General features: G+C 31.0%; 1 protein-coding gene across 1 annotated transcript in view; it reads left to right on the top strand.

The window, feature by feature from the left end:
- The window catches only part of LOC148276907 (uncharacterized), a gene marked incomplete at its 3' end in the record, with an annotated part of 180715 nt that overhangs the window by 87388 nt on the left and 77826 nt on the right, over positions 1-15501 (top strand). The gene's annotated exons all lie outside the window — the stretch shown is intronic.

Raw genomic sequence — 15501 nt, 5'->3', positions numbered from 1 at the left:
CTCAGGTGTAAAAATAAAATAAAATAATAATAATTTTTTTAAAAAGGAAAAACATAAATATACTCATACATATTTTAAGGGATTCAAAGAAACGATGAGAAGAATCTTTAAATAAGACAAAACATTTCAATCAATTTAAAAACATCTTCAAAATTAATGACACATTATAGTGAGAGCAGCAATATATTGATTTTATATACATATTTAGGATAAGTAATTAAAAGTAGTTTAAAAGTATAAAAACATGTCAATGCAGCACAGAAAAAAGAAAGAGTGACAGGTATAGAAAGTAATATTTAAAATTTGAAAAAGCAATATAAGGAGAAGATTTTAAACCAAAGGTAGTGATAAAATTTCATTAAAGCGATTTTTGTATAGGAGTGTTTCAAATCAAGATTCATTTATTCAATTCAAGAAATAGGGAACACATAAATATGTTCTTATATGTGATCTAATAATAACAATGTTTATATTGACGGTCCCTACGTATACCGTCGAATCTGCATTTTGATATATTTACAGAAATCAAAATCAAAGCTACATTTTGCGAGGTTTACAGAAGAGCAAAAAAACTTGATATTTTTTCAAAGAAGCTGTTAAATACTGTAGAATTGCCAAACATGTGTCTATTGAAATACTAAAGATACATTTTAGGCAATTCTGCAGTATCTGAAAGCTTCTTAGAAAAAAATTTAAGGTTTTTTTTTTATCTCTTGTAAACCTCGCAAAATCCAGTTCATATATTTAATTTTTAAACCATTTTATGACTATGATTTCCATAATAAATAAACCATTATATGCATTTACCTTTAGTTTGAATTATGATTTTTTTTTTTCAGAAATATTTTTTCCCATATCATAATATTTTTTAATGCCCCATATAAAATTAAATTTTGTGACTTCGTCTTTTTTCTTAAAGGGAGTCTAATTTTTTGATTATTACCTTTTCTATAGTATTATGATCATGTTAGTTGACTTTGATAAATTCTGCGGTTTGTTTAAAATTAATAATTTTATACTCAAATATCAATGTATTTGATAAAATGGTATTTGTCTATATGAAAGTAGTTAAATACATTTAACAGCGGCTATACCCTTTTTTTTTTTAACTGACTTTTGTAATACAGTTAATTTGTTAAAACATTCTTCGTTCACACAGAAAACCATCAAATTTATTATGGATTTGACTTTTCTTTGCTCTATTTTCATGTCTATTGCAACAGAGAGGAAAAAAAAAATTTGAGATAGGAATATGGAGGTCGAGGCATTTACAGGACTTCCATGCTACCTTTTTGTACATTTATAAACAAACTTCGTGCACATGTGCAGTTACAAATACTCATACGTAATGCATAACAAAACTTAACACAAAAAACAAATTAATGACAAGCGAAACTAACAAAATTAAAGTCGATCAAAATCGATAAAAATATTTATTTATCTATCTATTTACATACTTACTATCTGTTTTACACTCGGAATTTCTTTTGAAATAACATACTGTAAATAATGAACTAATGGGCGGACTTATTTTCAACAATGTTTGATTATGTCCAAATGCTTGCAGACTGGCTGGATTTCCTCCCTAGGGAGTTGTTCATATTTAAATTTATTTCAACAGAGAGGGAAAAATTTTGAGAAGGGGATATGGAAGTCTAGGCATTTACAGGGCTAATGACCTGGCATAAGCCCTGTAAAGTGGCCACTTTACACACTGTGTAACATTCACCATTCTGCCCATGTTTGAACATCCACATTTCCTCAAATCTTCCATCTGTTGACTTTTGTGAAGTAAAAGAGCTGAAACCTTTATCACGTGGGTGAGATTCATCCGGCTGAACCAAATCACCTACTAGGCAACGCCTGAAAACAATTTTCCAATTTTTATACTTCTTCTTTTACCAGATTTACCTAGACTTCCATATCTCCTTCTCAAAAATTTTCCCTCTCTGTTGAAATAAATTTAAAAAGGACTTATTTTCAATCAACTTAATCTTTCAGGATTTATGAGGGGAGTAAAAGTAAAAAGCTTTCTTTTCCACTTTCGATGACACAATGAAGGGAAATTTCCTCACAAACAAATAAATAAATAAATATTGTGTACACAAACCACCAGTTTCTCTAGTATTACATCTATGCTCAACCATGTATGAAAATAATAACTTAGAAGTAAGTATATTATATTAAATGTCTCCTGTTCCCTCTCGGGCGTGACCACAATTAACAATTAGCTACCTAGTGGTGACCAGTCTAAAGGAGTTCTTACTCCAGGGGTAGGCAGTGAGCCGTAAAACGTAACAGCGAATCCGAACCGAGAAATAGAAACCGAACTATTAAGGGTATTATGGTTTGTGGTTGACAGTTCATTTTTCATACGGCACGTTTTTCAGACGTGCACATAAAGAACGAAAGGTTGAAAAAACGCTTTGCGAAAATTCTCTAATTTAAAAAATATACTTAAGTTCTTTTAAGAAAACAAACATTACGTCTTGGATGTCAGTTGAAAGTATTAAGGTTTTATTAAAAATCCAGTAAAAAGATCTGAGACATTTTTTCAATTTATGAAGGTACTGGATATTGTAATGACTCATTTTAAATGCCTACGCACATTTGGTCAACAAGCCCCGTCCAAACTTAAACCTGCTTTGTCAGAGGAGAAGGTTGGCAACACCAGGACTTTCGATCTTTTTCTCTCTCGAAACGGAAGTGAAGCCAGGCGACCTGTTCTTAGTCCCACTCGTATGATTAAATAATAAAAAATGTGATTCAGTTGCTCAATCACAAATAACTATCGAAGTGCTTAAAAACATGATTAAGCATTTGAGCGATCACAATGAACAATAATGAACATGCTTAAGTTATCGCAGTCATAAGTCAACGCGTGTGTAATCTCTAAGTCAACGCTCATGTCGGTTTGTTTTTTGTTTTCCTCGTAAATAAATACAGTTCATTGGCAAAAAATCGGCGTTTGCTTTAGAAAAATAATACAATATATTGCATTTGCAGAATAGTAAGGAGTATCTACTACAAAAAAGTGAAAATTAAATTACAATTACTATGGCGACTGCTTTTCTTGACATTTGGCTTGCCAACCGCCGGTTAAATGCAATAATTAGCATGATAAATACAAATAGCAGTTTTGGAATATTTTCCATATTTACACCGGTGAAATTCAAATATGTGATTGCGCAGAAGGATCATATGTCGCAAAACGTAAATATTTTGACATTTAATATTTGGTGTTTACGGATGTTTCATTGTGATCGCGAATACGATAAACAACCATGGTGAGATATTGTTATCACCTCGATAGTTATTTGTGATTGAAGTACAACCAAATTTACAGGTGAGAATTATTTACAACTCGTTGAAAATGGCCCTCAAAATTAAATATGTTGATTAATCATATGCGCATATATTAATTAAAAAAATTCGATTAAATAAATAAATATCTTTTAGAGCAGAAAATTTCTTTCAAATGACGTATACATTTAACCATTTTATTTTACTTTCGCCGCTCATTTTTAAATTTGAAAATAAAGAACACAACTTATGTTAACAGCTTATCCATAATTCAAAATAATAATTGCGATTAATGAACTAATAGGCAACAAAAAGCTTTGAAAAAACATCCAGCAATGTGACGTATTCAATTAAAAAACTGTATACTTGACTCACATTGTCCAACTGGCCTATCTCCGGTCTACTGGAGCCGATGAAGATAAGATCGGGCTAGATCCAATGGAAATTACAGAATTTAGGCTCACTTTGTACCAATTACATGCACTCATAGCGCACGGGGTTGCGCGGACCTCACCCTACTCCCCACTACTCAACTATTGCAAACAGCGACATGTGTGCTGGGACTGCTGAGCGATCTTGTATCCGATAGGCAGCGGGACAGCGCATACTAGTTTCGGTTATTGACTGTTGTTGGGTTGATGTTGAGTTTACAATTAACAAACTTTTTTTGTTTTTTTTTTATTATATTGAAAACATATTATACATAATTATATACAATATTCCCAAGGAGTTTTTTAAAAAAAAAAACTCATTTAGGGACATACAGATAACAATTTTTTTAAAGACGTTTTTAAATTTTAAACTATTATATTATTTACAAAAGCAGAAAAATTAAAATTATGATATACTACAAATTAAAAAGGGTTTGAAAAATACTTGAAAATAACAAAATAAACAGAATACTAGGCATGGAAATAAATTCAAAATAATGTTTACATTATGCAATCTGGGAAAGAAAATTGAAAAAGTTTAAAAATTACATGTATGTATATGAACATACTGAACTAGTACAAAATAAAATCATTTTTTTTAATTAACAAAATATGCGCACACCCAATACAGGTTAATTTTTTTTATCAGAAACGTATTGAAATTATGTATACTTATAAATATGATACGTTATTTTTACTAACCTCAACAATGCCGAATAGTTTCGATCGTCCGGTGCGTTCGTTAAATGTCTTAAAATTATTAGTTCGGAGAAAATAAAACATGAACTAAATCGACCGATATTGAAATTACATATTTTATTTTTAAACCTATTTATTTAGGAAACATACATTAAAGTGGGCCAATGATGTACAAGGTTCAACAATGTTTGATTATGTCCAAATGCTTGCAGACTGGCTGGATTTCCTCCCTAGGGAGTTGTTCATATTTAATTTTTTTTCAACAGAGGGAAAAATTTTTCTGAGAAGGGTTGATAAAGGTTTTAGCTCTTTTACTTCACAACAGATGGAAGAGTTGAGGAAATGTGGATGTTCAAACATGGGCAGAATGGTGAATGTTACACAGTGTGTAAAGTGGCCACTTAAACCAGCCAATGACAGGTCATAAGCCCTGTAAATGCCTAGACATACATATTTCCTTCTCAGAAATTTTTTTCACTCTCTATTGAAATAAATTTAGATGTACAAGGTTTTTTATTTGTTTATATATTAAAGTGAAAGGGGTCTAAAAGTTTGGATCACATTGAACGTAAGAATTATTTAACCAATCTTCCATACCCCCCTTTTGGCCCTAAACCGAGGTTCGATGTTTATAACTGTTTGAATATTTTTTTAATTATCCATATTGATAAAATTATTTTTTCTAAGTAAAGATATAACCTTATCACATTACAAATTCGAACACATTTTAAAACTACCGAAATGCAAAAAGTTTACACTCCGCGGAACTGATTCCGTTGAGCGCCTGGATAATATTGACAAAAACATTGGCTCATTAAAACAATACTACCCATTTATTACAAAACAAAGTGCAACTCGCTCCCTAAGATGCTTATTTATTAAGGTTTATGCACGTTACAAAATTTAATTAGACTGATTTTCTTGCTTAAATAAGAAATGACAGCCGGTTTAGCGCAACAAATTGACTTTTTCGAAAACTTCAAGCTCTGGTTGAGGGCTAAAAGTAGTATCTTATTTTTTTATTTTTATATATTTTGCATTCCGAGTAATCCAAATGACAACTTTTTAGACCCCTTTCATTTTGAAATTCGGAATAAAAATTATCATCCCACCCTAATATAGATATATGAAATCGAAGCTCGAAGTCTTAAATATTTATCGTGTGTATGAATATATTGTAAACTATAATTTTTGATATGCAGAATATATAAATTCTTATTCTTATTCTTTGAGACCCATCTCACCCCCAGGTCTATGCAAGCTCCTGACGTCACTGCGACCTGTCAAGATCTATTGTGACGGGTCCCCGCGTATAGTTCTAGCCCTCCAAGGCCAGGTCTATAAAAACCCTGGCCTACACTGGCTACGTTTTCCACAGAGGGTCGAATACAAACTCTGTTGGCTTATGTATAAGTCACTGCACAACTCTGCTCCGGAATATCTAAGGGATCTATGCATTCCAGATAAACTAGCTGACAGGCGTCTCACGCTTAGATCAGCTACGTCTACGGCGAGAGGAAAAGTTATTATACCTCTACGCAAACAGCGCACTAAATTTAGTGAACGCGCATTTGCGGTCGCAGGCCCTATGGCATGGAATGCTCTCCCAGCAGAGGTGCGAGGCTGTGAAAGTGAAGTGATGTTTCGGAAAAAACTTAAAACCCACTTGTTCTCTAAATCATTTGAATAAATCCGTAGCACGTGATAACAAAATAAATTGTTTTAATTAAATTACAAATTTAAAAGCTTCAATTAAATTAATTCAACAATAAAATCACTATGTAAAGCACCCTTGAGGTATTTTATTATGAAAATGGCGCTATATAAGTTATCCATAATAATAATAATAATAATACTGTGTGGAAGGCGAGAGTTTACATTTTGCTAAATCTCCCCCTCCAAGCCCAGATCCGTAAAATATCGGGCTATTAGGCAGGGGGCGAGATCTTTAACATCCTCACGGTCAACTGTGGTCTCCCGAGGATGAGAATCCTTTTATGATGTAAAGCGTCACATTCACATGGAACCTACATCTAGAAGTTTCGGAAAGGTTCATTTTAGCGGGGTGTTTTTTGTGAGTACCATTTTATCAGAGAATATATAAATAGAGTTTATGTTAATAAGTCCTAAACGAAATATTCAAAACTGACTTTATATCAGCATACAAATAGTCACCTCTCTTCCACGCGATTTTTGATGCAGTGTAAACACACGACATCGTAATCTATATATATTCAGAGTTAATTACTTTTACTCCAGTTCATTAATTTATTAAAACAACCCTCTATCACGCTAGTAAAAATAATTTAACAATTATTTTAAAAAAATAAGGTTTTAGATATAAAATTGATATATAAAAAGAATTGTTTGCTTCAAATACATAAAGATAAAATAAATATTTGTATTTCTAGGTCACAAAACGCAAGTACGCGACCTAGAACAGGTGGTAATATCTTAATTTCTAAATTAAAAACAACTACTGTACAACATCATTATACTTACTGAGGAATATTTTTCTTTAATGAAATGAACAAAGATAATAAAAAGTACAGTCAGGAATACAATATATTTAAGAAAGAAGTGAAAAATTACATCTATAATTCTTCTTTATGTAACACTGATTGAAAACATCGTTTATATCTTTTTTGTGATTTATTATGTTATCCTAAAAATATTGTTAATTAATTTAAAATAAACTATTGTAAGACGTCACTCCCCATTATGTACACAAGAATTGTTTATTTCTTTTACGTTATGGGAAACGTTAATGTAAATATATGTATTTGATTAATGTAAAAAATTGTATTTAGTTGTAATATTGTATTTTTACTTATTATTAATAAATATTTTTTTATTTTTTTTAAAGTTACGCAAAAACATAACTAGAAACATTTATATCTTTAGAGACCCATTAAGCGTTTTCAAGAGGAAATTTTTCTAATTATTGCAATCATATTCAAAATCATTTTTTTGTTTAAACCTGCCTTTTTTATGTTTATATTTTTCATTTCATTATGTCAGCCTTATGGTGTAGTGGTCAGCATGCTCGCTTACCATGTAAGAGGTCTCAGGTTCGATTCCCGACATGGTTGACATGAAATATTTATAAAAAATGTGTTTATACACCAAAATATTTCATTGTCCTGAAGACTGATCATATAACCTTCATGTGACAAAAATGATCAAGATATTCTGCGATTACGTGCCAATGCAGTCTTCTATGCACAATTCGGTGCGAAAAGGGAATGATGATGACGATTAAAAGAAAACACAATATCTTATACAGCAGAAAATATAATTCGAAAGACGTATAAACTTTATTTACCATTTTGTTTAACTTTTGCTGCTAATTTTTAAATTTAGAAAAAATGGACAGAGCTTATGTTTATACCTAATCCATATTTCAAAACAATAACCTTACGAAACAAATATTTCATAGTCCCAAAGGTGGTATTCTGAACGCAAAAGCGCGCGTAGAAAACGCATTTTAACGCGTATTTACGTACTTAATACGCGCTTACAGAGCAATCTCTTTCGTTCAGAATTACAGCCCTGGACTAGCACCTGATCCGTAAGACTGATCATCTTACCTTCGTGTAACACAAATGATCATTTATGCGGCGATTGGTGTAGCAATGCAGTGCCCTATGCACCATAAGTTGCTGAAAGAGAATAATGATGATGATGATTTTTCATAAAGATTCTACATCCTTGCCCCCTTGAAAAAAAAATAGTCTACAATTCTTACATCTGTTAAATTTCTTTAACATAATTGTCCTAAAATTTGTGGCTTTTCCATAATAAATTTCGTTGGTCTTCAAACCAAGAGTTCTTTTTAAACACTCTGAATAAGTTTTTTTGTGACAAATACAAAACATACGCAATGCGTACCATAACATACAATAGAATCCGAAATAAAAATAATTATTTCCGCCAACAGTTGACATTACTGATTTGATATTAGATTAAGAATTGAAACAATTATTATGGAGCCGGCCTCCCCTATAATTAAAGACGGTTTTTTTATCCCACGCTTCCAGACACAAATACATTTGAAACAAAACTAATAAAGCCAAAAGTGTGTTTTAATTGCACTAAATATGTCGTCACGATAAGTTCGTTTTTATTTTTTATTTCATCTAAAAATATGTGGGTAGTGGTACAAAGTTCATGAGACTAATAATTTCGATCATTCGGAAATTGAAAAAAAATATAAAACACGAATCATTGATAAATTAATTCAATTGAATTATTTCCATAATCTTAATCAATTTCTAATTACAACATAGATGGAGAACATTATAGAGAAGGGAATATGGAAGTCTAGGCATTTACAGGGCTCATAACCTGTCGTTGGTTAGTTTAATTGTCCATTATACACACTGTGCAACATTCACCATTTTGCCTATGTTTAAACATTTATATTTCTTCAATTCTTGCATCTGTTTGTGTATGTGAAGTTCACCCAATGAATAAGCCCTGTAAATGCCTAGACTTCTATATTACATTCTCTTAAATGGTATCCATCTCTGTTGTAATATGTATATATTAACAGCTCCCCAGTGAGTTGAATCTAATCCTTGACTACAAAAATTTGAACAAACTCAAAATATTGTTGATAAATCCAGCCGGTCAATAAAGAAGTATAGATTTTGAAAAAATGTTTTTTTTTAGGCGTTGCCTAGTATGTAGGTGAAATAATTAAATGAGATGAATCTCACCCGCATAAATAATGGTTTCAGCTCTATAACTTTACAAACATCAATATATGAAAGAATTGATTGTATATAGATGTTCAAATATGGGCAGAATGGTAAATGTTACACACTGTTGAACCAGCCAATGACAAGTCATAAGCCCTGTAGATGTCTAGACTTATATATTGCCTTCTCCAAAATGTTATTTATCTCTGTTGTAATATGTTAATATTAACAGCTCCCTAGGGAGTTGAATCCAGTCCTTGTCTGCAAAAATTTGGACAAATTCAAATTATTGTCGATAAGTCTATTTATATTCGCTGCACATTGTCACATGCATACAATACTTACACCTACACATATAGACACCCTCTCACACAATATATATATTATATATATACTCACCCTCACACATGCACAATAATAACACAGATACTCTTAAGCAAGTGCTTAGCATAAATATAATTATGTTACACTTAAAGTGTAATTGAGACACATTTTATTTATTACTATTATAAATTCTATTATGTGTTTTGTGTTTATGAGGAAATACATTTTTTTTTATATTTGTGAACAATCACATTTCATCAACTCGTGTCTTTATTTTCATTCACGTAAAATAATTATTTGCATTTTGTAAAGATCAGCGTAATCCTTTTAAGACAAATTTATTTTTTAAAAAAACCACTACGCAGTACCTTCTTAGGTCTAGGCAGAAAAGATAGAAGAGGATAGAATACCGCACTATTCTGTATTGGCATACAGACCTCGTTTCCTATATATGTATTATTTTATTTGCTTCAGCATCGCGTAAGTCATTTTAAGGATGACGAAAAAATTGCTTGTTTTTTTGTATTGACAGGAAATATTAGACTTCAGTTTTTATAGACAACATTATTTGGATAAACATTTAATTTTTATACATTTTAGGGCGTAATTTAGTTGAGCTTTCAAAAAAATATGCAAGTTTTCTCGTCATTCTGTAAAAATAATAAAACCGAGTGGGTTTTTAGTTTGACGACGATATTGTACATTTTGTTATTTGGACTCTAAAAATTAAATAGTTTGCTTTACAAAACTTTTCTTATAAAGGACTAGTCCAGAATTCTGGTTATATTTTACAAACACAATTGTATTTTTAATTCGTCCGGAGACAAACAAGTTTGAACATACTGTTGATAAAAATAAATAAACGAGAATTCCTTTACGCTCAAGAGCATAAAAATTAAAGTTACGTATCCGTGACTAAACTGGATACCCTTTAGCCGCGATGGGGAGTCGAACCCCAACCTTCGACACGCTAAGACTGTGCTATTACCACTAGACCGCGAAGCACGCAACATCCTAAATTACTTTCAGATACTTAAGCAGTTTCTCAAGATCGTAGCTTTAACTTTTAATGTAATTCCATTACGTTGTATCCCAACTCAAAACAGGGCTTTTGGCCTCAAAGAGTCAGTGATCCGTTTTTTTTTGTTAAAATATATTTGTATGACTGAATAAATAAATAAATAAATTCATCGTCATTGTCATTATTCCTCTTTCTGCAGCTTAAGTTGCATAGGGCACTGCATTTGTAAGCCAAAAGCACCGTATTTCGACCATCTGGTACAGGAAGCGGTTCAGACTCACGCTTTGGGTGCCAATCTATGGACAGCCAAATTCTTCAGGAAAAGTACATTTCTCCACATACCTGAAGTTTTTTTTTTTATTATTTATTTTCATTTAAGAAGATAAAACATAAACATAAAAAAAAAATATATAAAAGGAAAAATAATGAAACCCACTAAACCGCGAAACCGGCTTGTCAGCAGGTCTCGTATTTTTTCTTTACAAAGAAAAACGTTAGAGAAATTATATAATTTTAAAAAGTAATATAAACATTATTAAGAACTAAAAGCATACGCGTTTTTACACAATATTTATATACAAAAACATAAATTAATTAAGTTTTGATTAAGATTGTTAACATAAAATAATAATCAATATAAAGCCTTGTAACATATGAGCCATTTAATTATTTTTTCCCTAAAAGTTTTATCTACATTTTCTTTTAAGATCTGCTTAGAAAATCATTTTAAAGTTCGTGTAAAAATTTAAAATCCACAAAGTAACCACTCTTTGGAGGGTTGAGAAGATTTCTCATTTACTTGTGATATAGACATTTTTAATAAAAAAATATTCATTCTAATAAGTTTTTAAATGCATTGTTTAAAGCTAATTATTAAAGTCGTAATAAAACTTTCTTTTTCATGCAATTTTTTCTCTGTTTTTGATGTGTGTTATTATTATCTTATCTCTTTCTGAAATTAATTTATCAAATATTTTTGTGTACCATATATCATATTATTATCTTATATGTATTTACTGTAAACTATTTTTTTTTAACATTAATTTATTAATACCATTTTTTTTTTGCTTAAATTATTTAAAAGTTATTTACAATTGGCTTTCCAATTTTCAAACGTTTTTCTTATAACCAGATATATATTTTTTTTTTACTATGCAAAGTTTCCCTTCTTATTTTGCATTGCAGCATGCTTTTTTGTTTCCACATGTATACAAAAAAAATGTTGTTTATGTTTAAAATTATTACTTACTATGTTTGTACTTACTTTTGTAAACGCCCCTTGGGCGTTTTGTAAAATTAAATAAATAAAATAAAAATCTATAATTTCGGCTTTTTTCAAAATATATCTGGTTCTTCTTTATAAATGTACAATAGTTCATTAATTCTAACGAAACCATAACGCCGTTTCCTCGTAGGGATAGGCAAAGGAGATAGAACAATATATTACTTAGTCTTCGAGTACATACTCGGTTCCTTTACATTCATTCATCTTCTCATGCACGCACGCCGATTATTTCGACTTTTGACATATCTATCTTCAAGTATTTGTTGAATTTGGTAATGCCAAGTCTTCCTCAGCCTTCCTCGTTTTCTGCTTCCATCAACATTCTAATAGTAAAACTTTTTAGCCGTTCTTTCACTGTCTATTCGCTATACATGTCTAAACGAACGCAGCACTTTCTTGATTTTGTCGATATGGCTTGTCTCAGCTTTACACAATGCACGGATCTCGACATTTGTGCACATACCATACATTGTTTTAATACAGATTCACCTGAGAGATCGCATTTCGGTTGACTAATAATAAATTAACAAATGAAAGCAAACCCCTTCAGTATTTCCTTTGAAAAAAAAACGGTTGAATTCGTAAATTTGTGAAAAAATTACAAATAATATAGGTATTGCAAATGAATTATTCACTTTGAGGGTACAAACATTGCGGATGTACATTTCATACACCCTATCGTAGAAAGTTTTTCCTTCGTTTGTGCTTTATGAAAGTTGCAGCTTTTACTCTCATTAATAAAGAACAGTTGTGGCTAAAATCATTTTGTTCTTGGGAACGTAAAGAATAAATAATATTGTATGTTTTCTACATAATAATGTACAGTACTCCCGGAGCCGATCTCGACAAAGCGTGTATATAGGGGGTCGTTTGAACTCTTTCAGTCCAGCAACATAAAAATCTTTTTAAAAACTATTCGTAAATTGCGATCGTGTCATATTGTTAAATATTGTTTTTTAAATGAATACCCAAATTTCCATTTATTTACTTATTCAAAATTTTCTCCCTTTTTTTTAGTAAAAAGCCAATATTTGCATTCGTATGATTTAGACAAATATTTTAATTTTAAGACCATTTTTAACTAGTTGTAAATAACTCACTTTAATGGAAATCAAGCTGTTATAGAGTAGGGTTCAAACCTCGGATTTTTTTTATTCCTAAGTCCACGACTCGAACACGGAACCACGACCCGGTTTTCCTTATAATATATTGTATTATGTACATTTAAAAAAAATAAAAATAATATAGTTACATAAAATGACGCATGTTTTTTTTCTTTTGCAGTCTTCTTTTATGTGTTTAGTTAATCATTTAAAATGTAATTTAATCATCATTTAAAGAGACAAGACTTCACTGCTGAAGAATATACAGGTGCATCTTCATTTTATTAACCATAATGTTTAAACAGTGCTTTATTGATATAGTTTTTTATTGCTTACTCTATGTTTACGTTTATTTTTTTAAAATTTATTGATATCATTTAAGCTTGCTAGAATTTCACTCATTCATGTGGCGGCCTCCGTGGTGTAGTGGTCAAGACGCTTGACTCACGCAAGGTTCCGGGTTCGATTCCCGGTGAGAACACAAAAAATAAAAATGTGATTTTTCTCAAGCCTGGGTGCTCTGTGATGTAATTCACCACTGTAATTAGGCCTCCTGGCCTGTTGTGGTGCAAACAAAATGTAAAAATGTAAATGTGCTTTGTAGCTGCATGACGATTAGTAAGCTAGCTTTCATATGTAAATATTATCAACTATTAAATAGTTTCGAACATACACGAGAATAAAAAAAAATAAAGAGAAAAACAGAAAATAATAATACAGTAATACTAATCAAAATAGAATTCTGTTGAATTAAAATAGAACTCGGGTTCTAAAAATTTATTTTAATTTACTTTGAATTTATCAAGTGTATAGTTTGTGTTAGTAAATTTTTAAAAAATAATAATTTAACTAAGATTACTATATGAGCGAATACTTTATTTTTTGCTGTGGTATAATTTAAACAATATAGTTATTTTCTCTCTTCTTCGTGTTAAATATTTATTCACACATTTAATTATTTCTTACTATTTTGATGGTTAAACTTAATGTAAATTATGGATTTTAGAATAAAACCAAACATTTTACATAGATCCCGAAAGACATACGAGTATAAATGTAAAAGCCGAGTAGTTTGACACAAACTCACTGAATTTAAAAGTTACAAAAATACACAGATTTTCACAGAGAGTAAGGACACATGAAAAAAAATCGCGTAAGCGCTTTGATTTGGGTAAATTTACTTTTGAAATGCAAACTAAAAAAATAATCACAATATTTAAAAAATTCCTAGTATCTTAAAGAGTTTATGTGAATATTTAAGTGATTTTTTTACTGGTTTTATTGAGATCATGTTTACTATTTGGTCTTTTTGTATTAGTTTTAATATTTTCGTGTATTAAATGAAAAACATTAAAATAATAAATAAATGAATAAAGAATCTAAATGCGAGTATTTTTTATTCGTTTAAATATTTTTTTAGCAAAAACAACAGAAATTATAGAAATAAATAAGCATAAAAAAAATCAAGTATTAGTTTAAGTTTTTCAGAAATATAACACAAATAGAACAAATTAAGGAAAAAATAAAAAAATTCAAGAAAAAAAGTGCACTGCAAGAAGGTCGAGAGGGTGGGGAAATAAGGTGTATGAGAGTAAGATAGTTTTTTTTTGTAAATTTGACCAATTTAAGATTCACTTAAAATAAATATCATAAACATATTAAAAATAACCAATATATATTAATTATATACAAATAAACACTTCATTTTAAATTGCTACAAAAAGTTTTTTTTCATGTAATGAAATTTCGTATTAAAATATTTCAATGGAAACAGTAAGTTTAATTAGGTAAAAACTTTTTCGTTTTAAAATAAATTACTCGGTACCTACACTTTTTCCTTTATCTGACTAATAAGCGCTTTTTACCGTCCAACGCGCATCCTCGAAAGCCATTGACCGAATGTAAATAGTTTTTTCGTCATCATTTATCGTTTCGGTTCGGTTTCGTTTCGGTGTACCGGGCCTCAGGGAGTTCGGGGGAAGCCGGTGGGTGGCGGGCGCGAGCGGGCCCTACTGCGCAGTATCGGATCGATGCGCGCATCTCAGGCGGGGTCCGGGCGAGCTGTACGCCCAGTGTCCCGCGGTCCTACCACTCCTCACAAACCGAACTCTTACGCCGCGCGAGGACACCGCCGACGCCGCGTCACTCGGCCAGTGAAAACCCCGCTGAAAATCCCGAATCGCGCCCAAACCGCCGAAAAACCACGGAAAACCACGAAAAACTGGAAAAATAGTCGGCAAACGCGTTCGCACCGAGAGAAAACCACTAAAAATCATCATTTTTCTGTGAAATCTATCGCTTCTGGTAGGTTTTTGTGTTTTTCAGTAGTGGTCGAAGTATTACGCGGATTCAATGCAAATTTTCACGGTTTTTATTATGCGTACTACGTAAAATACATATAGTATAAAAGTGACTGAAGGTATCGTATCTAATTAGATTTATTTTAAACGTATTTGTACATATGTTTTCCATAGCGGTTTCGAGATTTGAACATAAGACGTAGATTTTCACGCTTTCTTTCCATACTACTTACGTACAATTTATTATATTGTATTGTTTCGATCAAATATAAATCAAAGGGTGCCTTGTGAAATGTGCCCCCTACACAGTAAGCTTTTGATTAGTTTTTGTG

Source organism: Micrasema longulum, unplaced genomic scaffold (genome assembly GCF_059751315.1).
Source record: "Micrasema longulum isolate JH-2025_06_02 unplaced genomic scaffold, ASM5975131v1 h1tg001129l, whole genome shotgun sequence".
Lineage (NCBI taxonomy): Eukaryota > Metazoa > Arthropoda > Insecta > Trichoptera > Brachycentridae > Micrasema > Micrasema longulum.
This window is presented reverse-complemented; position numbering and strand designations above follow the sequence as displayed.